General features: G+C 46.1%; 1 protein-coding gene across 2 annotated transcripts in view; it reads left to right on the forward strand.

Moving 5' to 3' along the window:
• The first annotated feature begins 10,430 nt into the window (after positions 1–10,430).
• The window catches only part of FAM222B (family with sequence similarity 222 member B), an 85,080-nt gene continuing 70,267 nt past the window's right edge, over positions 10,431–25,243 (forward strand). Inside the window, exon 1 of one of the 2 annotated variants that reach the window (XM_066263201.1) lies at positions 10,431–10,567. The gene's annotated coding sequence lies outside the window, so the exon portion shown is untranslated. The remainder of the gene's footprint in view (positions 10,568–25,243) is intronic. The other variant, XM_066263203.1, reaches the window with a different exon arrangement.

The following is a 25,243-nucleotide window of genomic DNA, read 5'->3' on the forward strand; positions in this document are numbered from 1 at the left end:
GAGAATTTCCTTTTATTTATTTATTTATTTATTTATTCATTTTAGAGAGGAGAGAGAGTAAAAGTGAGAGAGAGAGAGAGAAAGGGGGAGGAGCAAGAAGCATCAACTCCCATATGTGCCTTGACCAGGCAAGCCCAGGGTTTGAACTGGTGACCTCAGCATTCGAGATCAACGCTTTATCCACTGCACCACCACAGGTCAGGCTTTTTTTTTTTTTTTTAGCGAGAGAGAGAGAGAGAGAGAGAGAGACAGGCAGACAGGGACAGACAGAAGGGAGAGAGATGAGAAGCATCAACTCTTCGTTGTGACACCTTAGTAGTTCATTGATTGCTTTCTCATATGTGCCTTGACAAGGGGAGGGGGGCTCCAGCAGAGCCAGTGACACCTTGCTCAAGCCAGCGACCTTGGACTCAACCCAGCGACCTTGAACTCAAGCCAGTGACCTTGGACTTCAAGCCAGCAACCTTTGGGCTCAAGCCAGTGACCATGAGATCATGTCTATGATCCTATGCTCAAGCCAGCAACCCTGTGCTCAAGCTGGTGAGTCTGCACTCAAGCTGGCGACCTCGGGGTTTTGAACCTGAGTCCTCAGTGTCCCAGGCCAACACTCCACCCACTGAGCAACCGCCTGTTCAGGTTCCTTTTCTTTTTTAAAATATTTTGTTCATGGCAATGACCCAGTACAGAGGAAAATTTTTTTTTATTTAATATTTTTAGAGAGAAGAGAGAGAGAGGGAAGGGGGGAGGAGCAGGAAGCATCAACTCCCATATGTACCTTGACCATGCAAGCCTGGTTTTCAAACCTGTGACCTCAGGCCCTGGCCAGTTGGCTCAGTGGTAGAGCGTCGGCCTGGCGTGCAGAAGTCCTGGGTTCGATTTCCGGCCAGGGCACACAGGAGAGGCGCCCATCTGCTTCTTCACCCCTCTCCCTCTCCTTCCTCTCTGTCTCTCTCTTCCCCTCTCACAGCCGAGGCTCCATTGAAGCAAAGATGGTCCGGGTGCTGGGGATGGCTCCTTGGCCTCTGCCCCAGGTGCTAGAGTGGCTCTGGTCGCGGCAGAGCGACGCCCCGGAGGGGCAGAGCATCGCCCCCTGGTGGGCAGAGCGTTGCCCCTCGTGGGCATGCCAGGTGGATCCCAGTCGGGTGCATGCGGGAGTCTGACTGTCTCTCCCCGTTTCTAGCTTCGGAAAAATACAAAAAAAACTCCAAAACAAATAAAAACAACAACAACAAAAAACCTGTGACCTCAGCATTCCAGGTCAATGCTTTTAGCCACTGTGCCACCACAGGTCAGGTGAGGGAAAAATTGATGATATAGGACAGGGAGGGGACAATTATTGGAAGGTAGTGAGAACCAGCTGGCCAAGCTGTTGTAGGAATGGAGGCTGTGTGTCCAGAGAAGCTGAGTGACACAGGATTGGCAGAGCCACGGCAGCCAAATGCACTGATGGTTTGCAAATGGCACCAGACTTCAGCTTTCTGTAGAAGTGGAAGAAACAGCTTCTTCGGAACATGATGTCCTTTGGGTACCCATATGCCCCAAAACCAAAAAGCTGCCACTAAATACAGGACAGCCAGCAGTCAGGAAAATATTAACCTTCTTTCATGGCCAGTAAAATGAAATGCATTTCAACAGCAATTAAGGTGAAGGGAAATTACAGGTTAAATACTGAATGAAGAGTTTAATTACATAAATACATTATCCAAGGAACACATACTAAATACTTAATACTAAATACTACAGTTCTGGTACCAAATAGTACTGTGGAAGAATTCAAGGGATGACACAAAATTAGGGGAAATGAATCACAGTGCCTTCCTTGTTAATTCTCTTCTTTCCTAGAAATTTTCCTTCAAAGGGTACTGTGGGAAAATTCTGTGAGGTTAGGAGAGACTAAACAAATGAAACAGACTGCCTGGGTTTATATCTCAGTTTGCCACTTATTAGCTGTGCGAGTTTGGACAAGTTATTCAAACTCTTTGAATGTCAGCTTTCCTCTTCTGTAAAATGAAGATGATAATAAAAATATATGTTCATTTGAATCCAAGACTTAACACAATACAGGCTCTCAGTAAGTGTTCCTCTTTTTTTGTGTATGTGTGTGTGTGACAGAGACAGAGACAGAGAGAAACAGAGAGAGGAACAGAAAGGGACAGACAGGAAGGGAGAGAGATGAGAAGTATCAATTCTTCGTTTTGCAGCACCTTAGTTGTTCTATGATTGCTTTTTCATATGTGCCTTGACCTGGGGGCTACAGCAGACCAAGTAACCCCTTGCTCAATCCATTGACCTTAGGCTCTAGCTGGTGAGACTTGCTCAAACCAGATGAGCCTGCGCTCAAGCCGACGACCTTGGGGTTTCGAACTGGGTCCTCCACGTCCCAATCCGATGCTCCATCCACTGTGCCACTGCCTGGTCAGGCTTAATTTTATTTATTTTAAAAAATATATTTAAAATTTATTTATTGATTTTAGAGAGAAAGGAAGGGAGACAGAGAGCCAGACAACATTGGTCTGAACCATATGTGCTCTGACTGGGGATCAAACCCAGTACCTTTGCTTTTCAGGACAATGCTCTAACCAGTGGTTTTCAACTTTTTTAGACTTAGAGAGAATTATTTTGGGGACTGATAAGGCAGAAATCACCCTGAGAATAAATGAATTTAACCAAGATTATTGGGTCCATAATCTTTGTATAATCAAAATGGAGTGGTTAATTATTTTGTGAACTGGCATGAAATTTCTGGCTCTGCAGGACTGGCGGTTGAAAATCACTGCTCTGGCCTAATCAACACGATCCTAAGGTTGCTGGCTTGAAGTCCAAGTTTCCTGGCTTGAACCCAAGGTTGCTGTCTTAAGCAAGGGGTCAGTGGCTCAACTGGAGCACCCCGGTCAAGGCATATATGAAGCAATCCATGAACAACTTAAGTGCTGCAACTGTGAGTTGATGCTTCTCATCTCTCTCCCTTCCTGGCTCTCTCTCTTTCCCTCTCTCTCTCTCTCAAAAAAAGAAAGAAAAAGAAAAAGAAAACGGAGAGAAAAAAAAAGAAGATATGCTGTCTTCATATAGATTCCAGTAGGCCTTCCTGGGGACTACATATGGTGGTGAGGCTGGGAAGCTCTAGTTCCCAGAAGCTTCAGGGTCAGCTATGGCCTTCTTTTTAGTCATTCATTCATCAGAACATAATGTCTATATTAATACTTCTTCTTTTCTGGCTTTGCAATTCTCCTAAGGTGCCAAATATGCTCTCATCCCAGAGGGTAATAATACTTCTGCAAGTAATGACAATTCTTCTAAGCCAGGAGCTAGCTTCTGGGATTGATACAGGCCCTAACCACAGGATGTCCTGTCTACTGCCCACCACCCTGTTGTATCATATTCTACATATGTCAAGATATAATTGCCTAGGTGGGAGGCAGTTGATATATGAGTTCTGTACCTTTGTGTAGATTTGCTTTTCTAGAGATGGCATTATGCCAATTTATACACTGTTTACCCACAGCAACAAATAGCTGTGTATGTAAAAGTCACAAGTGTCTGATGAGAAAAATAATCCTCATGTTTCTAGGTGCTTCAGAGAATAACCCTTAGTATCTTAGTACAGTATCTGAGAATTTCATTATGTGCATTTGCTTATAACTACCTGCTTCTTTTACAGAATTAGTAATATTAATGACTAGCAGGTTGTATTGCTTTCAGCATCATTTTTTTTTTTTTTTTTTTGGCAGAGACAGAGAGAATCAGAGAGAGGGACAGATAGGGACAGACAGGAAGGGAGAGAGATGAGAAACATCAATTCTTCGTTGTGGCTCCTTAGTTGTTCATTGATTGCTTTCTCATATGTGCCTTGACTGGGGGGCTATAGCAGACTGAGAGACCCTTTGCTCGAGCTAGTGACCTTGGGCTCAAGCTGGTGAGCCTTGCTCAAACCAGATGAGCCTGCGTTCAAGCTGGCGACCTCAGGGTCTTGAACCTGGGCCCTCCACATCCCAGTCCGACGCTCTATCTACTGCGCCACCGCCTGGTCAGGCCAACATCATATTTTAAAAAATATTTTATTTTATTGATTTTTGAGAGCAGGGAGAGAGAGAGAGAGAGAGAGAAGCGGGAAGCATCAACTCATAGTACAGTACTTGCTTCCTATAGGTGCCTTGACTGGGCAATCCAGGGTTTCAAACCAGCAACCTCAACGTTCTAGGTCAATGCTTTATCCACTGTGCCACCACAGGTCAGGCTCTAGCACCATTTTGATACTTCATTTTCAGCATTCTCAACCTTCACTTTAGAGCAGTTTTTTTTTTTTTTTTTTTTTAGAGCAGTTTTCAACTGGTGTGCCGAGTGCTGCAGAACTTTTATTTTATTTATTTATTAATATTATTTTTTAAAATTGATTTTTAGAGAGAGAGAAAGGGGGAGAGAGAGAGAGGGAGGAAGAGAAAGAGAAAGACTGATTTGCTGTTCTACTTATTTATGCATTCATTGGATAATTTCTGTATGTGCCCCGATCAGGGATCAACCCGTAACCTTTGTGTATAGGGATGATTCTCTAACCAATTGATCTACTCATCCAGGGCAAGAATTATATTTTCATTTTTGTTAAAAACTTGTTTGTAGCCCTGGCTGGTTGGCTCAGCAGTAGAGCATTAACCCATGTAGAAGTCCCGGCTTCAATTCCCAGTCAGGGCACACAGTGTCCCACAGCATTCTAGGTTCAATCACCTCCTAGACGAGGTCCCCAGGAGAGGCAACCATCTGCTTCTCCCCCCTACCCCCTCCTTTCTCTTTCTCTCTCTTCCTCTCCTGAAGCCATGGCTCGATTGGTTCAAGCTCATCGGCCCGGAGCACTGAGATGGCTCTGTGGAGCCTCTGCCTCAGGTGCTAAAAATAGCTTGCTTGAGAACATGGCCCCAGATGGGCAGAGCATCTACCCCAGACAGGGATTGCCAGGTGGATCCCAGTTGGGGCACATGTAGGAGTCTATTTCTGTATCTCCCCTATTATCACTTAAAATAACAAACAAAAAAATGTGTTTATTGATTTTAATTCTTTTAATTTATTTTTTTTGAGAGATACAGACAGACAGACAGGGAGAGAGAAGAGAAGCATGAAATCATAGTTGCAGCACCTTAGTTTTTCATTGATTGCTTTCTCATACATGCTTTGACTGGGGAGCTCTAGCCAAGCCAGTGACCTTGGGCCTCAAGCAAGCGACATGGGGTCATGTTTATGATTTCAGGCTCAAGCCAGTGACCCTGCACTCAAGCTGGGGACCTTGGGGTTTTGAACCTGGGTTCTCAGCATCCCAGGCCAACACTCTATCCATTATGCCACCACCTGGTCAGGCTAATTTTTATTTTTTTGAGAGAGTGACAGAAAGGAGGGGAGAGAGATGAGAAGCACCACCTCGTAGTTGCAGTACTTCAGTTGTTTATAAATTGCTTCTCTTTGTGTCTCGACCCAGGGGCTATAGCCAAGCCAGTGACACGTTGCTCAAGCCAGTGATCTTGGGCTCAAACCAGTGACTCAAGTTGACAACCCCACACTCAAGCTGGTGAACCTGTGCTTAAGCTGGTGACCTCAGGGTTTCAAACCTGCAACTTCAGTGTCCCAGGTCAACCCTCTACCCTCTATTCACTGCACCACCATTGGTCAGGCTATTGATTTTAGAAAAAGGAGGGGGGAGAGAGAGAGAGAGAAAGAGAAATCTATTTGTTGTTCCATCTATTTTATGCATTCATTAGTTGAATCTTGTATGTGCCCTGATGTATTGGGATGCAACTCTGGTGTATTGGGATGACCTCCAGCCAACTGAGTGATCTGGCCAGGGCTCAGAGCAAGAATTTTTAAAACATGCAATACCTGAATATTTAGTCAGGCACACTGACCTCCTCTCACTTAGATTGTCAAATAAAATAATGACAACAGCCAACACAACAATAACTATCAAGTGTGAATGAATCAAAATTATACTTATTATTTTGTCAGATTGGCAAAAAATATATATTTAAAAAATTTTTTATTCTTTATTTTTTTTATTATTATTATTTTACAGGGACAGAGAGAGAGTCAGAAAGAGGGATAGATAAGGACAGACAGACAGGAGAAGCAGAGAGATGAGAAGCATCAATCATCAGTTTCTCCTTGCGACACCTTAGTTGTTCATTGATTGCTTTCTCATATGTATCTTGACTGTGGGCCTTCAGCAGACCAAGTGACCCCTTGCTCAGCGACCTTAGGTCCAAGCTGGTGAGCTTTTTTTGGCTTAACCCAGATGAGCTCATGCTCAAGCTGGCGACCTCAGGGTCTCGAACCTGGGTCTTCCGCATCCCAGTCCAACGCTCTATCCACTGCGCCACCTCCTGGTCAGGCAAAAAATATATTTTTTGACGTGCTGAAGAATTTTAGTAATTAGTTTATGTGTGCCATGAGATGAAAAAGGTTGAAAATCGCTGCTGTAGGGCCTATTCATGCTTCTTTCCAAAATGAGAGCCCTGGCCAGGGAACTTGGTTAGTTAGAGCAGTGTTTTTCAACCAGTGTGCCACGAGACATGGTCAGGTATGCCATGGGGAAATTAAACATGGGTCCCCAAACTACGGCCTACTGCCAGTTGCCTCCATCTGAACATAAACATTCCCCTCACAACCCCTCCAGCTATCAGCAACAAGAAGAGTGGAGGCACAGGGAACGCTCACTGACCATCACCTTCTAGGATTTATCCCGACAGCCAGATGAGCAGCATCCGATGGCCATGCTCCTGGTAGCTCTTGGTGCCTGAGGACCATGAAGAAGAAAGAGAGAGGGAGAAAGCATGAGCCAGGTCTGAGCACACATCTATGCTGGCCTGTAGTGCCTCCTGAACACCAGGCCTTTCTCTGTGCTCTTATCAGCCAGGGGGCACTAGCGATGAACCAATAGTAGGCCACCTCTCATCCACACCCAGGAAGGTCCCCGCTCGGGCTGCCGTGCACTTGTCATTGTGTGGCCGTGGCGAGTAGTTGAAGCTGCTACTCCTCCCCATGGCCCTGATTTCTAATCCTGGTCAGGACTGGGGGTAAGTGTTGCCACCACTAGATGAAGCCTCAGCCTCAGCCTCAGCTGGTTATGTCTATCCTGATGGTGTATATAGATATTTGACCTTTTTCTTTTTAAAAGAGGCCCCCGCAGAGGGTGATATACAATGCATCACAATGTTATCTATATTGTATATGGCCTCCTGAAGGGTCATCTTCTTAAAGAGCTCAAATCTCTTATATACACCATCAAAACAGAACCAAGGCCCCTGCACCCAGCTGACCATGGGATTTGAACCCACAACCTCAGGGAAAACTCTAGTATTTATCAGAATCCGTACCTAGAAAGCAAACTTCTCAATCTGACAGTAGAGATGCTCTGAGGACTTATGATGTCACACAAGTACCCAACATTTTCTAAATTTGATTTTGTCCAGTCTCTATATAGAGTATTTGCCAAATTGATTTGAACCCACAACCTTGATGAAAGCTCCAGTATCTATTAGCGGGACTGTATATATGAGGGGATACATGGGACTGTATTTATGAGGTTACATGGGACTGTATATGAGGGGATGTTACGTGGGATTGTATATGAGGGGATGTTACGTGGGACTATATTTATAAGGGGATGTTACGTGGGACTGTATATATGAGGGATGTTACATGGGACTGTATATATGAGGGGGTTATCCTTTTTTTATTTAACTTTTTTTTTTTTCCTGAAGCTGGAAACGGGGAGAGACAGACAGACTCCCATATGCGCCCGACCAGGATCCACCCAGCACGCCCACCAGGGGGCGACGCTCTTCCCACCAGGGGGCGATGCTCTGCCCCTCCGGGGCGTCGCTCTGTTGCGACCAGAGCCACTCTAGTGCCTGGGGCAGAGGCCAAGGAGCCATCCCCAGTGCCCGGGCCATCTTTGCTCCAATGGAGCCTCGCTGCGGGAGGGGAAGAGAGAGACAGAGAGGAAGGAGAGGGGGAGGGTTGGAGAAGCAGATGGACGCCTCTCCTGTGTGCCCCGGCCGGGAATCGAACCCGGGACCTCCGCACGCCAGGCCCACGCTCTACCATTGAGCCAACCGGCCAGGGCCTTAACTTTTTTTTTTTTATTTAATTTTTTATTTTATTAATGTTTAGAGAGAGAGAGAGAGAGAGAGAGAGAGAGAAGGGGGAGGGAGGAGCAGGAAACATCAACTCCATATGTGCCTTGACCAGGCAAGCCCAGGGTTTTTTGAACCGGTGACCTCAGCATTCCAGGTCGATGCTTTATCCACTGCGCCACCACAGGTCAGGCAACTTTTTTTTTTTTTAAATAAATGTAATTTATTTAAACTTTAAATAAATTCTAACAGTTAGAGTGTCATTTTGTGTCATTTTGGTAGGTAGTGTGCCCCAGGATTTTGTAAATGTAAAAAATGTGCCGCGGCTCAAAAAAGGTTGAAAATCACTGGGTTAGAGTATTGTCCTGACATGCCAAGGTTGCGAGTTCTATCCCCAGTCAGGGCATATGTAAGAATCAACCAATGAATGCATAAAAAAACAAATCAATGCTTCTCTTTCTCTCCCTCTCTCTAAGACAGCGGTTCTTAACCTGTGGGTCTCGACCCTGGCGGTGGTCGAACGACCAAAACACAGGGGTCGCCTAAAGCCATCGGAAAATACATATTTATTATACAATACATTTTTAAAAAAATTTTATTTACTTTTTTAGATTTTTTTTTTTTGTACTTTCCTGAAGCTGGAAACGGGGAGACAGACAGACTCCCGCAGGTGCCCGACCAGGATCCACCCGGCACGCCCACCAGGGGGCGACGCTCTGCCCACCAGGGGGTGATGCTCTGCCCATCTGGGGCTTCGCTCTGATGCGACCAGAGCCATTCTAGCGCCTGAGGCAGAGGCCAAGGAGCCATCCCCAGCGCCCGGGCCATCTTTGCTCCAATGGAGCCTCGGCTGCGGGAGAGGAAGATAGAGACAGAGAGGAAGGAGAGGGGGAGGGGTGGAGAAGCAGATGGGCGCTTCTCCTGTGTGCCCTGGCCGGGAATCGAACCCGGACTTCTGCACGCCAGGCCGACGCTCTACCACTGAGCCAACCCGGCCAGGGCTTCTTTTTTAGATTTTTATTTATTCATTTTTATTAGAGAGAGAGGAGAGAGAGAGAGAGAGAGAGAGAGATAGAGACAGAACAGGGGGAGGAGCAGGAAGCATCAACTCCCATATGTGCCTTGACCAGGCAAACCCAGGATTTTGAACCGGCGACCTCAGCATTCCAGGTCGACGCTTTATCCACTGCACCACCACAGGTCAAGCCATACAATACATTTTAAAATAAAATATGTATTTCTGATGGCTTTAGGCGACCCCTGTGTTTTGGTCGTTCGACCCCCGCCAGGGTCGCGACCCACAGGTTGAGAACCGCTGCTCTAAGATCAATACATAAATTAAAAAAAAATTTTTAATCAAAATTAGGAATGCTTTTTTTAATCTTAGGAGTTCAAACATTCATCCTGTGATCAGGCCTAGTAGAGAGAATTTAACACTGTTCACAGAAAAAAATGAAACTTTTTTCCCCTGACATTTTATTTTTGTCCCTACTCCCCAAACTCTGAATTGTAGAGGAAGACTGGGCTGGAGGTGGGTTGGAAAAGCTACAGTGATAAGGAGAGCTTAGTCCTGTACTTCTTCTTCACTTAACTGCAGTGCATTGCCCGCAGCTTTCAATTTTTTTATTGGATTCCTAGGATTCAATTGAGCCTAGTCTCTTGTTGGGTTATGCCAAGGCAGCACAGTGGTCAATGGGGCTGATAGTTGGGTCTTCTTGGGCTAAACGTCCAGTTTTCCTTTACCAGTTTGCAAAAGGTTCATGCTCTACAGTGAGAGCTGGAAAATCGGGGAGTATTGGCCTACAAGTCCCTCAGTGGCACATATGAAATCCCCAGAATTTCATAAACAGACTGAATTTAGCAGTGTCCCACAGCATTCTAGGTTCAGTCACCTCCTAGACAAGGCCCCCAGAGCTTCTGAGTACCTCCTAACCAGTAATATTCTGGGATGTCAAGGTTGCCTTTTATACAATTACCCCCAAGGCATTCTAGATATGATCATCTTGAAAGAAACCTCAATTATCAGTGCTCACCTCAGAGCATCTGAATTCAGGCCTTTAGGTGCAAATGGAATCCAGAATCCTGGAAGTGCCACTAAGTCTACAGTCCCTTATGGGTCCAAATGTTTAGTAACCTTGGCAGGGTGTTTCGGAGGCCTTGATCCTAGGCAGCCGCTAAAGCGTTTTAAGCTTAACAAGTCTGCGAGGCCAGCGGCCATGTCTACCTGAGACCCTCGGGTCAAAGGCATCAGGCACTGAGCAAGACGCCCCTGAAGCGGGACGCGCAGGCGCGAGCGGCCCGAGAAGGCCCCGGCACACCAGGCTGCGCAGGCGCAGGAGCGGCTGCCGGCGAGTCCCGACGGCGGCGGCGACTGAGGGGCTGGGGCGTGGAGCAGCGGTGGTGGCGGCAGGCGGCAACGGAGCAGCCATGAGGGCCGGGCACAGTCACCGACAGTGAGTGGTAGTGGAAGGAGGGAAAGGGGTGACTTGGTGAAAGGGATACTCCGATGTGGGAGGAGGTGGGCTCTGCCAGTCCTAATCGAAGGGACGTGGGGGAGGGACAGTTTGAGGTAATGAGGGGAGAATTTGGGGCACAGGTCGGCAGGTCAGTGTCACAAGGGCTGGACAGCTCGTTGGAGGAAAGGGGTTGCGCGTTGCAAAGTGAAGAAGCTCACGGTAGGGCCGGTATGCAGCGCTCTCCCGTTTGTCGTCGTCCCTTCCCCCAGGAGCTTTCGGTCGCCTCTCCCTTTCCGCTTCTTTCAGAGAATGGTTGCGGGGGGAGGGTGGTGGAGAATGAAAGCCCTGCTGGAGCTGAAGAAGCCAACTCTGATCCTGGCTGGGAAGGTCGGTCGCCCGGAGCTGTAGACTGGTGTGGTAGAGGATGGAAGTCGGAAGCCCTCTATTTAAAGCTGGTAGGGATCTAGAGAAAAGAGCTAGGAGCTTAGAGTTCGCTAGGTTCAAACCCACATCCACCACTGATTAAAAATGATGGATAGTCTTCGCCATGTCCCATTTAACCTTTCTGAACCTCTGGAAGATGTAGTGGTACAATGGGCTATTGTAAGCATCATGTCTGTGATTCAGATTGTTTATGAAAACTGTAAATTGTAAGCACTAAGCTGATCTTACTGTATCACTAGCAATGTTGGGTTTTAGACCTTACCATTATTAATGAAATGACCGATTTCTCTGTCAAGGCAAAGCATGTTTTTAGAACCTCAATAGACACATATGTGCTTTCTCCCTAGGCACAGCAGATCACGTGCAGAAATACCAGTTTGTTCTGTGATGTGACAAATTGACCGTCAGACTTATGTAGGAAAAATACCATACTCTTGGGCATTTTTACAAATGGTGTGTAGCTCCTTCCTTAAGAGGAAGTAAATAGAGAATGGAGAGCCAGTATGTTAAATGCTTTCTGAACATAGCTCATTTAGTTTGTTCCCTTGTAACACAGTTGGTACTAATATGCTTAATTATGAGTTGAGAAAACTAGTTTGAAATAAGCGAGAAGGGCTGCACAGTGAGGGATGTGCAAATACAATTTGTTATTTTTAAATTACAAAAAAAACTATTTTCTTTGCAGAGGAGCCTGGTTGCCCCCAGACCCTGTCTCTATTTTGGAGTTCAGATAAGCGTATAGGAGCTTTTCAGCTCCATTTTTTTGTTACTCTGCCAGTGGAACCTTCAGGGTGGAGTATCTCTCAGAGAAAGACAGAAGCTGCTCTACAAGAGCCCAAGAGGTGGCTCGTGCTTTCTGATGGGCTGAAGGAGCACTTCTGAGGCCTTGTTGTTCTTGTTAGGGTAGACAAAGCAGAGGACATGGTTAAACTGTGTGTGCCTCTAGAGGGAGAAAATGGCTTTTTAGCCACAGATTTTGAAAGAGAGGTGAAACTGCTTTCAAAATTTGAACAGAAAGATCTGCCTGACCAGCCGGTGGTGCACTGGGCCTGGGATGCTGAGGACCCAGTTGAGGTCACTGGCTTGAGCTCAGGCTCATCCGGCTTGAGTGTGGGATCATAGACATGACCCCATGGTTGCTGGTTTAGCCCAAAGGTCGCTGGCTTGAAGCCCAAGGTCACTAACTTGAGCAAGGGGTCACTTACTCTGTTGCGCCCCCCCCACTCCCTGTCAAGGCACATACGAGAAAGCAATTCATGAACAACTAAGGTGCCACAACAAATAATTGACTTCTCATCTCTCTCCCTTCCTATCTGTCTGTCTCTGTCTGTCCACCTCTCTTTCTCTTGCAAAAAAAAAAAAAGAAAAGAAACAGAAAAATCTATGCTTCCAGCTTTGCAGGCTTCTAAAGATTGAGAGCTTGAAATAGTGAGGCCTTTTGGAAATTAGTGAGTGCTTTGTCTTTCATCTGAGCCAAGGTAGGGAGTGGCTGTACTAGATCCTTAAAGATTCACAGATAAGTGCCTGACCTGTGGTGGCGCAGTGGATAAAGCGTCAACCTAGAAACACTGAGGTTGCCGGTTCAAAACCCTGGGCTTGCCTGGTCAAGGCACATATGGGAGTTGATGCTTCCTGCTCCTCCCCCTTCTCTCTCTCTCTCTCTCTCTCTCTCAATCTCTCTCTCTCTCAATCACTCTCTCTCTCTATCTATCTCCCCCCTCCTCTCTAAAATGAATAAATAAATAAAAATTAAAAAAAAAAGAAAGATTCACAGATAAGGAAAATGAGTTATTTTATAGGCATGAGGGAAGTGAACCCTAGTTGTCTGCAACTTCTCTGTCTGGTAAAATGTGTTTTACTTCTCTTTCCTGGAAGTGGACAGTGATATATCATTTTTAACTTTTTGCTCTCTCAGTGAATTTTCTGTCCATAACATTGATTATCCTTTTTTTGATAATGGTTTAAAAGTGGAAGCATTTGCTACAGTTGTCATAGGTCATTTTCAGAACACAAATTTGTTTTGTCTTTGATTACAACACGGAAGATGAAGTAGAGGTGTAAAAATGTTAGAGCTGACCTAGCCATCTTATTTTTAATAATTGGATGTCTATTTTTAATTCTAGTCATGCATTTTTTCCTCTTGGAAATTTCCATCTATTCAAGTAAGTCCATAAATGCTAGTTGTTTTACATTGAAATGATAAGGGTTTGTTCAGCTGTGATGAGAATTTCCTGTCCTCCTTCTTTTATTCTCTTTCCTATTTATGGATACTTTTATGTAGTAGATGACTGTTTTTTTTAATTTTTTTGTGACAGAGAGAAAGAGAGAGTCAGAGAGAGGGACAGATAGGGACAGACAGGAAGGGAGAGAGATGAGAAGCATCAATTCTTTGTTGTGGCACCTTAGTTGTTCATTGATTTCTTTCTCATATGTGCCTTGATCAGGGGGCTACAGCAGAGTGAGTGACCCCTTGCTCAAGCCAGATGAGCCTGTACTCAAGCTGGCAACCTTGGGGTTTGAACCTGGGCCCTCTGCTTCCCAGTCTGACACTATCCATTACGCCACTGCCTGGTCAGGCTAGATGACTTATTTTTTTTTTTAAAGATTTTATTTATTCATTATAGAGAGGGGAGCGGGGGAGGAGCAGGAAGCATCAACTCCCATATATGCCTTGACCAGGCAAGCCCAGGGTTTTGAACTGGCAACCTCAGCGTTTTCAGGTTGACGCTTTATCCACTGCACCACCCCAGGTCAGGCTCTAGATCAGGGGTCTCAAACTCAACTCAGCATGTGGGACGCAGAGCAAGATCACAGCCATTAGGCGGGCCGCACTAGGTCTACAAAAGGCAACTGTTACACAACACTTTTCTCACTGCAGTTGAAAACAAAAAAAAATCAGTACAACAAGCACAATCGTACATGCAGTTTACTTAGTGTCACAAAATGACCAGAAACTGTAGTTCGCATCACAACTGCTGTTAACTAAGCTAATATCTAGCTAGGATGCTAGAGAAATGAAAAATACAAGTAGGCCCCTAGGCTTACTTAATTTTATCCAAAATATTTTGAACTTCGTGGATTAGTCTGCGGGCCGCACAAAATTGTTTGGCGGGCCGCGAGTTTGTGACCCCTGCTCTAGATGACTTATTAAATGAGGACTTCCCCTGGAAGAAAGGTGATGGTCAGTGCCTCAGTTGCCTGTTGTGTGAGCAGTCTGTATAAAGTGGGGATGTAAGGGCTTCCTGTGAAACACTGACATAGCAAGAGTTAAAATAAAAGGAGTAAAGTTTACTGGTTCACTTTTATTCTGATGAAATGAGTCTACTTTTTAAAAAAATATCTCATGCCTTGGGAATCTTTTTAAATCAGTCTATTTAAAAACAAAATTATGGTGTTTTACCTCTCTCATTTTTTTTTTTTTAAATGTATTTTTTTAGTTTGCTCACTTTTTTTTTTAGATTTTTTTTTAATTTATTCATTTTTATTAGAGAGAGAGAGGAGAGAGAGAGAGGGAGAGATAGAGAGAGAACAGGAAGCATCAACTCCCATATGTGCCTTGACCAGGCGAGCCCAGGGTTTTGAACCGGCGACCTCAGCATTCCAGGTCGACGCTTTGTCCACTGCACCACCACAGGTCAGGCCTCCCTCTCATTTTTTCACTGAGAATATTTACTTGCAAATTTTTTAAAAATTATTTATTTATTTATTTATTTTACAGGGACAGCGAGAGAGTCAGAGAGAGGGATAGACAGGAACAGAGAGAGATGAGAAGCATCATTCATCAGTTTTTTGTTGTGAGACCTTAGTTGTTCGTTGATTGCTTTCTCATATGTGCCTTGACCACGGGCCTTCAGCAGACCAAGTAACCCCTTGCTTGAGCCAGCGACCTTGGGTCCAAGCTGGTGAGCTTTTGCTCAAACTAGATGAGCCCACGCTCAAGCTGGCGACCTTGGGGTCTGGAACCTGGGTCCTCCACATCCCAGTCGGACGCTCTAACCACTGCACCACTGCCTGGTCAGGCTGTTTTTTTGTTTTGTTTTGTTTTTTTTTTTTTTGTTTGTTTGTTTTTTTTTTTTTTTAAATTTTTTTTATATATATTTTATTTATTAATTTTTAGAGAGAGAGGAGAGAGAGAGAGAGAAGGGGAGGGAGGAGCCGGAAGCATCAACTCCCATATGTGCCTTGACTGGGCAAGCCCAAGGTTTTGAACCGGCAACCTCAGTGTTCCAGGTCGACGCTTTATCCCACTGCGCCACCACAGGTCAGGCTGTTTTTTTTTTTTTTTTTTTTAAAGATTTTGTTCATTTATATTAGAGAGGGGAAGAGAGAAGGGGGGAGGAGCAGGAAGCATCAACTCCCACATGTGCCTTGACTAGGCAAGCCCAGGGTTTTGAACTGATGACCTCAGCATTTCCAGGTCAACGCTTTATCCACTGCACCACCACAGGTCAGGCCTGTTTCTGTTTCTTTTTTAAAGTGAGAGTGAGAGAGATAGGGAGAGAGGGACAGACAGGACAGGGAGTCAGGTAGGGGGAGAGATGAGAAGCATCAATTCTTTGTTGTGGTACCTTATTTGTTTGATTGCTTTCTCATATGTGCCTTGACTGGGGGCGCTCCAGCAGAGCCAGAGACCCCTTGCTTAAGCCAGTAACCTTGGGCTTCAAGCCAGAGACCTTTGGATTCAAGCCAGCAACCATGGGGTCATATCTATGATCCCAGGCACAAGCTGGTGAGCTCATGCTCAAGCTGGCAGCCTCAGAGTTTCAAATCTGGGTCTTCAGCATCCTAGGCTGACACTCTTATCAACTGCATCACCACTTGGTCAGTCAAAAATATGTTTTTGGCCCTGGCTGGTTGGCTCAGTGGTAGAGTGTCGACCTGGCGTGCAGGAATCCCGGGTTCAATTCCCGGCCAGGGCACACTGGAGAGGCGCCCATCTGCTTCTCCACCCCTCCCCCTCTCCTTCCTCTCTGTCTCTCTCTTCTCCTCCCACAGCCAAGGCTCCATTGGAGCAAAGTTGGCCCGGGCGCTGAGGATGGCTCTGTGGCCTCTGCCTCAGGTGCTGGAATGGCTCTGGTTGCAGCAGAGCAACGCCCCAGATAGGACAGAGCATCGCCCCCTGGTGGGCGTGCCGGGTGGATCCCGATCGGGTGCATGCGGGAGTCTGTCTGACTACCTCCCTGTTTCCAACTTCAGAAAAATACAAAAAAATGAAAAAAAAAATCTGTTTATATATTTTTCTTCTTTTCCAAGTGAGAGGACGGGAGATAGAGAGAGGCTCCTGTGTGTGCCCCAGCCAGGATCCACTTAGCAACCAACCTCTGGAGCCAATGCTCTGCCCATCTGGGGCCGTGCTCTCAACCAAGTATTTTTTAGTGCCTAAGGCAGAGAGGCTCCACAGAGCCATCCTCAGAGCCTGGGGCATATGTACTTGAACCAATCAAGCCATGGCTGCAGGGAGAGAAGAGAGAGAGAAAGAGAGAGGGGAGAGGGAGAGGTGAGGAAGCAGATGGTCACTTCTCTTGTGTGCCCTGACTGGGAATTGAACCTGGGACATCCACACACCGGGTCAATGTTCTACCACTGAGCCCACTGGCCGGGGCCATCTTTGTTTCTTTTTATTTTATTTTATTTTATTTTTATTTTTATTTATTCATTTTTAGAGAGGAGAGGGAGAGAGAGGAGAGACAGAGAGAGAAGGGGGGAGGAACTGGAAGCATCAACTCCCATATGTGCCTTGACCAGGCAAGCCCAGGGTTTTGAACCGGCGACCTCAGCATTCCAGGTCGATGCTTTATCCACTGTGCCACCACAGGTCAGGCCCCATCTTTGTTTCTTAAGAGCCCTTCTGAATCTTGCCACCCATTCCTTAACTGAAGTCTCTTATAATATTTTCACTGTTAGTAAAGAGAGCACAAAAGACTTTTTGTTTGATTTTTTTTTTTTGGTGACAGAGAGAGGGACAGATAGGGACAGACAGACAGGAAGGGAGAGAGATGAGAAGCATCAGTTTTTTAAAAAAAATTTTAGTGAGAGGAGGGGAGGCAGAGACAGACTCCCGCATGCGCCTTGACCAGAAACCACCCGGCAAGCTGGCTAGGGGGTGATCCTCTGCCCATCTGGGGCCCCTGCTCTGTTAAAACTGGAGCCATTTTTTTTTTAGCACTTAGGTGGAAACCATGGAGCCAACCTCAGAGCCCGGGGCCAACCTGGTCTAATCCAGCCTTGGCTGCAGGAGGGGAGGGGCGGGGAGAGAGAGAAAGAGAAAGAAAAACGAGAGCGGAGAGGTTGGAGAAGCAAATGGGTGCTTCCCCTTGACCAGGACTCGAACCCAGTAGTTCCACACTTCAGTCTGATGCTCTCCCACCAGCCAACCAGCTGGGGCCAAGAAGCATCAGTTCTTCATTGCGGCACCTTAGTTGTTCATTGATTGCTTTCTCATTAATAGGGGTGGCGGGGAAGAATACAACAGGGCAAATGACTCCTTGCTCATGCCAGCAACCATGGGGTCATGTCTATGATCCCACCTGCAAGTCAGTGGACCCCCCCCCCACACCCCTGCATTCAAGCCAGTGAGCCCTTGCTCAAGCTAGCAACCTTGGGGTTTTGAGCTGGGTCCTTTGCATCTCAGTTTGATGCTCTATCCATTGCACCACTGCCTAGTCAGGATGTTTTGGTTCTTTTTTTTTTTTTTTTTTTTTGTGACAGGGACAGAGAGAGGGACAGACAGGAACGGAGAGGGATGAGAAGCATCAATTCTTTGTTGTGGCACTTTAGTTGTTCATTGCTTGCTTTCTCATATGTGCCTTGACCAGGGGGCTACAGCAGAGCGAGTGACCCCTTGCTCAAGGTAGCAACTTCGGACTCAAGCTGGTGAGCCCTGCTCAAACCAGATGAGCCCGTGCTCAAGCTGGTGACTTTGGGGTTTCGAACCTGGGTCCTCCACATCCCAGTCTGACACTCTATCCACTGTGCCACCTCCTGGTCAGGCAGTAGTACCTTATACTTATTAAATGCTAATTATTACTAGTGTTTATTGAATATACTCTCTCTTTTTAGGAAGAGAGAGACAGACAGACAGAAATGGAGAGATGAGAAGCATCAACTTGTAGTTGCAGCATTTTGGTTGTTTGTTGATTGCTTTTCGTACATGCCTTGACTGAAGGGATCCAGCTGAGCCAGCGATCCCTTGCTCAAGCTCACGACCTTGGACTTGAGCCTGTGACCCCTTGCTCAAGCCTGCGACATTGGGATTTTGAACTGGGACCTCAGTAACCCAGTTTGATATTCTCTCTACTGTACCACCAGAGCTCAGGTGAATACAGTTACTTTTTTTTTTTTTTTACAGAGACAGAGAGAGAGTCAGAGAGAGGGATAGATAGGGACAGAGAGAGATGACAAGCATCAATCATCAGTTTCTCGTTGCGACACCGTAGTTGTTTATTGATTGCTTTCCCATATGTGCCTTGACCGCGGGCCTTCAGCAGACCGAGCAACCCCTTGCTCGAGCCAGCGACTTTGGGTCCAAGCTGGTGAGCTTTTTTTGCTCAAGCCAGATGAGCCTGCGCTCAAGCTGGCGACCTCGGGATCTCGAACCTGGGTCCTTGGCATCCCAGTCCGATGCTCCATCCACTGTGCCACCACCCAGCCAGGCAATACAGTTACTTTTCTTTTTTTTTGCATTTTTCTGAAGCTGGAAACAGGGAGAGACAGTCAGACAGACTCCCGCATGTGCCCTACCGGGATCCACCCGGCACGCCCACCACGGGGCGATGCTCTGCCCATCCTGAGCGTCGCCATGTTGCGACCAGAGCCACTCTAGCGTCTGAGGCAGAGGCCACAAAGCCATCCCCAGCGCCTGGGCCATTTTTGCTCCAATGGAACCTTGGCTGCGGGAGGGGAAGAGAGAGACAGAGAGGAAGGCACGGCGGAGGGGGGGAGAAACAAATGGGCGCTTCTCCTATGTCCCCTAGCCGGGAATCGAACCCGGGTCTTCCACATGCTAGGCCGACACTCTACCGCTGAGCCAACCGGCCATGGCCCAATACAGTTACTTTTAATGCTCAAGTCTATGCTGGTCAAAGATGATTATGACTTAGCCCTGCCCTTTGGGGTTTCACAGTCTATTGGAGTATATACAGAAATATACAAAGTAATTGTAATAAAATCTAATACCTATTTCATTAAACTTGTGCCAGTGATTGTAAGGCTTAAAATAATTTTATATACCACTAAGAAAGAAGAAATGCTTGCTAATGAGACTGGAATGTCATCAGTTGTAAGGTGTATCCTGTTTTCAGAGATGTGTGTGGGAAAAAATATGACAGCATTGATGAAGTACAACCTGGCCTGTGGTGGTGTAGTGGATAAAGTGTTGACCTGGAATGCTGAGGTTGCCAGTTCGAAACTCTGGGCTTGCCTGGTCAATGCATACATGACTAGCACAGTAAACAACTAAAGTGAAACAACTTTGAGTTGATACTTCTTGTTCCCCCCCAATAAAATCAATAAATAAAATCTTTTAAAAAAACAAAAAGAATTAATGAAGTACAGTAAGTGCTCTACTAGAAGGTACAACTTGTTATGAGTGTTGATGGAAAGCTGGGTGCAGGTATTGTTAGTAAAGGCCCCCTGCATTGAACCTGCATGATAGGACCTCAAAGATAGACAAGGAAGATAGGGTATTACAAGCAGACAGTAAAGTCTGAAAATGGGAAGGAATGGGGCATTATTGATGTGTAGTACCGTATTAGGACAAGCAGGAGGAGGAAATGAGCTGAGACTTTGGCAAACAGTATATAATGCAGCAAAGCAGGACAGGAAGCCTGGAACATTTTCAAGAGACGTGAGCCTAAATCTTGTATTTAACCTCCTAAAATATTATAGCAGCTTTAAAAAGATGATTCTAATATAATAAATTGGAAAGTGAGAGTGTGAGAGGCAAAGTGGCCAGGGGAAGAGCTAACTGCAGTTCTGCAGCTGACCAGAGTCATTAATAAGTGTAAAACCAACTGTATTCTTGGTGAGAGGTGAATACTTTCTCAGCAGAGAAGTGTGTTAATATTTCTGTTTTTTTCACTGCCTATCAAGGTCTTGTTTATGCTCCTTTTATTATTTCTTTAAAAAAATTTTATTTATTGATTTTAGTGAGAAGAAGGGAGAGAAAGAGAGGAACACGGATCTATCTGTTACTGTATGTGTCCTGACTGTGGATTGAATCACCAACTTCTGCACTTGGGGATGATTTTCTAACCAACCAAGCTATCCTGCCAGGCAGGGTTTGATTTGCCCCTTTTACAGCTTTGTACCTTAGAGTGAAAAAGAATGTACCTTAGAGTGAAAAAGAAGACAAGTGAAGAGGAAAAATGCTAAATTTTCTTTATTAGAGATGTACAAGGGGGTAATAAGCTATCATATTTGATGGCTCAACTATAAAATTATTTTTGTTTGTTTGTTTTGTTTTTTTTACAGAGGTAGAGATAGATAGGGACAGACAGACAGGAACGGAGAGAGATGAGAGGCATCAATCATTAGTTTCTTGTTGCACGTTGTGACTTCTTAGTTGTTCATTGATTGCTTTCTCATATGTGCCTTGACCGTGGGCCTTCAGCAGACTGAGTAACCCCTTGCTGGAGCCAGCGACCTTGGGTCCAAGCCGGTGAGCTTTTTGCTCAAACCAGATGAGCCCGCGCTCAAGCTGGTGACTTTGGGGTCTTGAACCTGGATCCTTCCGCATCCCAGTCCAACGATCTATCTATTGCGCCATCACCTGGTCAGGCAAAACATTTTTTTTTTTTTTTTTTTTTGTATTTTTCTGAAGTTGGAAACAGGGAGGCAGTCAGACTCCTGCATACACCCGACCAGGATCCACCCGGCACACCCACCAGGGGGCGATGCTCTGCCCATCTGGGGCATCGCTCTGTTGCAACCAGAGCCATTCTAGTGCCTGAGGCAGAGGCCATGGAGCCATCCTCAGCGCCTGGGCCATCTTTGCTCCAATGGAGCCTTGGCTGTGGGAGGGGAAGAGAGAGACAGAGAGGAAGGGGGGGGGAAGCAGATGGGCACTTTCCCTGTGTGCCCTGGCTGTGGATCAAACCCGGGACTCCCGGACGCCAGGCTGACACTCTACCACTGAGCCAACCAGCCAGGGCCTAAAATTGTTTTTTGGTACAGCACTGGACTGGACTGTATCATGGGAAAATATACGTTATTTAAGGAGTAATATAGCCTGACCAGGTGGTGACACAGTGGATAGAGCATTGGACTGGGATGTGAGGACCCATCGCCGGCTTGAGCGCAGGCTCATACTCTTTGAGTGCGGGGCCGCTGGCTTGAGTCCAAGGTCGCAGGTCACTGGCTTGAGCAAGGGTCACTCGCTCTGCTGTAGCACCCCCCTTCAGGCACATATGAGAAAGCAGTCAATGAATAACTAAAGTGTCGCAACAAAGAATTGAATTGATGCTTCTTATTCATCTCTCTCCCTTCCTGTCTGTCTGTCCCTAACTGTCCCTCTCTTGTCTCTCTAGTTTAAAAAAAAAAGAATTGATACGACATTCTGGAAAACTTAAAACTATAGGGCCAGTGAAAAACAAATCAATGTTTGCCTCTGGTTAAGAGTAGAGGGAGTGTCTAATTACAAAGGAGTAGCATGAGGAAATTTGGGGGTGGGTAATGGAACTGTTCTGTATCTTTTTTTTTTTTTTTTTCTGAAGCTGAAAACGGGGAGAGACAGTCAGACAGACTCCCGCATGCGCCGGACCGGGATCCACCCAGCACGCCTACCAGGGGGCGACGCTCTGCCCACCAGGGGGCAATGCTCTGCCCCTCCGGGGGGGTCGCTCTGCCGTGACCAGAGCCACTCCAGCGCCTGGGGCAGAGGCCAAGGAGCCATTCCCAGCACCCGGGCCATCTTTGCTCCATGAAGCCTCGCTGCGGGAGGGGAAGAGAGAGACAGAGAGGAAGGAGAGGGGGAGGGGTGGAGAAGCAGATGGGCGCCTCTCCAGTGTGCCCTGGCCGGGAATTGAACCCAGAACTCCTGCACGCCAGGCCGACGCTCTACCACTGAGCCAACCGGCCAGGGCCTTGTTCTGTATCTTGATTGTGGTTACACAACTTGATGCATTTATGAGAACTCTTAGAACTGAGCACTGAAAAATAAATTTTACTGTGTAAAATTAAAATAAACATTTGATGGTGGAAGAGGGAGACTTCAAAGAAGAACTCCAGAAAATGTCATTTCCAAAAGTATTTGAATTGTGTGTGTGTGTGTGTGTGTGTTTGTGAGATAGAGACAGAGAAAGGGACAGATAGGGACAGACAGGAAGGGAGAGAGATGAGAAGCATCAATTCTTTGTTGCCGCACCTTAGTTGTTCATGGATTGCTTTCTCATATGTGCTTTAATAGGGGGGGCGGAGGAGGCTACAGCACACTGAGCGACCCTTTGCCCAAGCCAGCTACCTTGGGCTTAAGCTGGTGAGCCTTGCTCAAACCGGATGAGCCCGTGCTCAAGGCTCTGACTTCGGAGTTTCGAACCTGGGTCCTCCATGTCCCAGTCCAAAGCTCTATCCACTGCGCCACCGCCTGGTCAGGCAAAAAAAGTATTTGAATTTTTAAAGAATTTTATTTATTGATTTTAGAGAGAGAGTAAAGGGGGGAGGGAGAGAGAAAGACAGAAACATTAATCTGTTTCTGTGTATGTCCAGACCAGGGATCACACTGGCAACCTCTGTGTATTGAGACAATGCTTCAACTAACTGAGCTATCTGGCCAGGGTAAAGTATTTGAATTTTAAACTTAATTTTTTGGGGGGAGGGGGATATATTTTAAATAATTTAAAAGATACATAGTGGCCTGACCAGGTGGTGGCGCAGTGGATAGAGCGTCGGACTGGGATGCAGAAGGACCCAGGTTCAAGACCCCGAGGTCGCCAGCTTGAGTGCGGGCTCACCTGGCTTGAGCAAAGAGCTCACCAGCTTGGACCCAAGGCCCCTGGCTCCAGCAGGGGGTTACTCGGTCTGCTGAAGGCCCACGGTCAAGGCACATGTGAGAAAGCAATCAATGAACAACTAAGAAGTCGCAATGCGCAACGAGAAACTGATGATTGATGCTTCTCATCTCTCTCCGTTCCTGTCTGTCTGTCCCTGTCTATCTCTGCCTCTGTAAAAAAAAAAAAAAAAAAAAAAAAAAAAAAAAAAAAAAAGATACACAGTGAAAGGTCTCTGAGTGGAAATTTGAGATCCTTTAGAATTTATTTTACTTTGAAATGCAGTTGTGTGCTCTGATTTGTAAGACTTCAAGAATACATTTCCAGTTAGTTTCTACTTTAATTGTTAAGCTTGCTTATTGCCAAATATTGTGCTACTTAGCTTTTCTTCTCTACTCTTTTCTTTCTATCCTGGGCCACTACTGTGTCACCTAAAGATATCTTCTCCAGCCCCTGGCCGGTTGGCTCAGTGGTAGAGCGTCGGCCTGGCGTGCAGAGGTCCCGGATTCGATTCCTGGCCAGGGCACACAGGAGAAGCGTCCATCTGCTTCTCCACCTCTCCCCCTCTCCTTCCTCTCTGTCTCTCTTCCCCTCCCGTAGCGAGGCTCCATTGGAGCAAAGATGGCCCAGGCGCTGGGGATGGCTCCTTGGCCACTGCCCCAGGCGCTGGAGTGGCTCTGGTTGCAACAAAGCAACGCCTTGGAGGGGCAGAGCATCGCCCCCTGGTGGGCAGAGCGTCGCCCCCTGGTGGGCGTGCCGGGTGGATCCTGGTTGGGTGCATGCGGGAGTCTGTCTGACTGTCTCTCCCGGTTTCCAGCTTCAGAAAAATACAAAAGAAAAAGAAAAAAAAAAAAAGATATCTTCTCCACTTCAGTGCATGAAAACATATTCCCTAGTGAGATTTATCAAATTAATTTAGGGATATTGTATGTGGATCTCATCCAAAGTCTAGCCCACCTAGCCTGACCAGGCGGTGGCGCAGTGGATAGAGCGTTGGACTGGGATGCCTGGAAGGACCCAGGTTCGAGACCCCGAGGTCTCCAGCTTGAGCGCGGGCTCATCTGGCTTGAGCCGAAGCTCGCCAGCTTGTGTTCAGGGTCGTTGGCTCGAGCAAGAGGTTACTCGGTCTGCTGAAGCCCCCCAGTCAAGGCACATATGAGAAAGCAATCAATGAACAACTAAGGTGTCGCAACGAGAAACTGATGATTGATGCTTCTCATCTCTCTCCGTTCCTGTCTGTCTGTCCCTATCTATCCCTCTCTCTGACTCTCTGTTCCTGTAAAAATAAATTAATCAAAGTCTAGCCCACCTAGATGTTGTTCTTCCAGAGATTACTTAATGGACTGCTGCTGGGACATTCAGACTATTCTGACAGGAGACATCCTTAATATTCCTGGGGATTTTGTATTATAGTTTCCAGGTGAATGTGGATTTTCAGATTTGGTAAGACATTGAGAAAATTGGCTGTGACTTTTAGGCAGCTGGACTAGGTCCAATATTGATTAACAGCATTTCCTCCTCTGTTTGACATCCATCTGCTTTCCTCCGCTACTGCTTTTTCGTGAGAGGCAATTTGAACTATTTGCTAGTGTTTCTGGATCATGTCTCTTCTATTTTTTTCCGCAGGTACTCTGATTTTCCATCAGATCTCAAATTTCTAATTAAGGACTTTTATTTAGTAAAGTAAGATCATTCCTTTTAGTAGGGAATTGTTGGGTGTCTGTTAGGCTCCTATGTCTCAGCTAAATATCTGTCTGTTCTTGGTAAATTGTCATTCCAATTGATCTCTAGTCCTTTAATTTATTCTTCCCTACCTTTCTCTCAAAGGCTATCAAGTGGAACTTGTCTTTATTTCTTTTTCCACACTTACAGAGTTTACTGTATTCATATTTACATTGGCTTTTTCTTTCTTGCTATATATATATATACTCTTTTTTTAAATAAATAAATTTTTATTATAATGGGGTGACATCAATAAATCAGGGTACATATATTCAAAGAAAACATTTCCAGGTTATCTTGTCATTTAGTTCTGTTGCATACCCATCACCCAAAGAGAGATCGTCCTCAGTCACCCTCTATCCAGTTTTCTTTGTACCCTTCCTCCTCCCCCTCTCCCTCCTTCCCTCCCCCCACCCCCCATAACCACCCCACTCCTGTCCATGTCTCTTAGTCTCGTTTTTATGTCCCACCAATGTATGGAATCCTGCAGTTCTTGTTTTTTTCTGATTCACTTATTTCACTC

Source organism: Saccopteryx bilineata, chromosome 2 (genome assembly GCF_036850765.1).
Source record: "Saccopteryx bilineata isolate mSacBil1 chromosome 2, mSacBil1_pri_phased_curated, whole genome shotgun sequence".
Classification (NCBI taxonomy): domain Eukaryota; kingdom Metazoa; phylum Chordata; class Mammalia; order Chiroptera; family Emballonuridae; genus Saccopteryx; species Saccopteryx bilineata.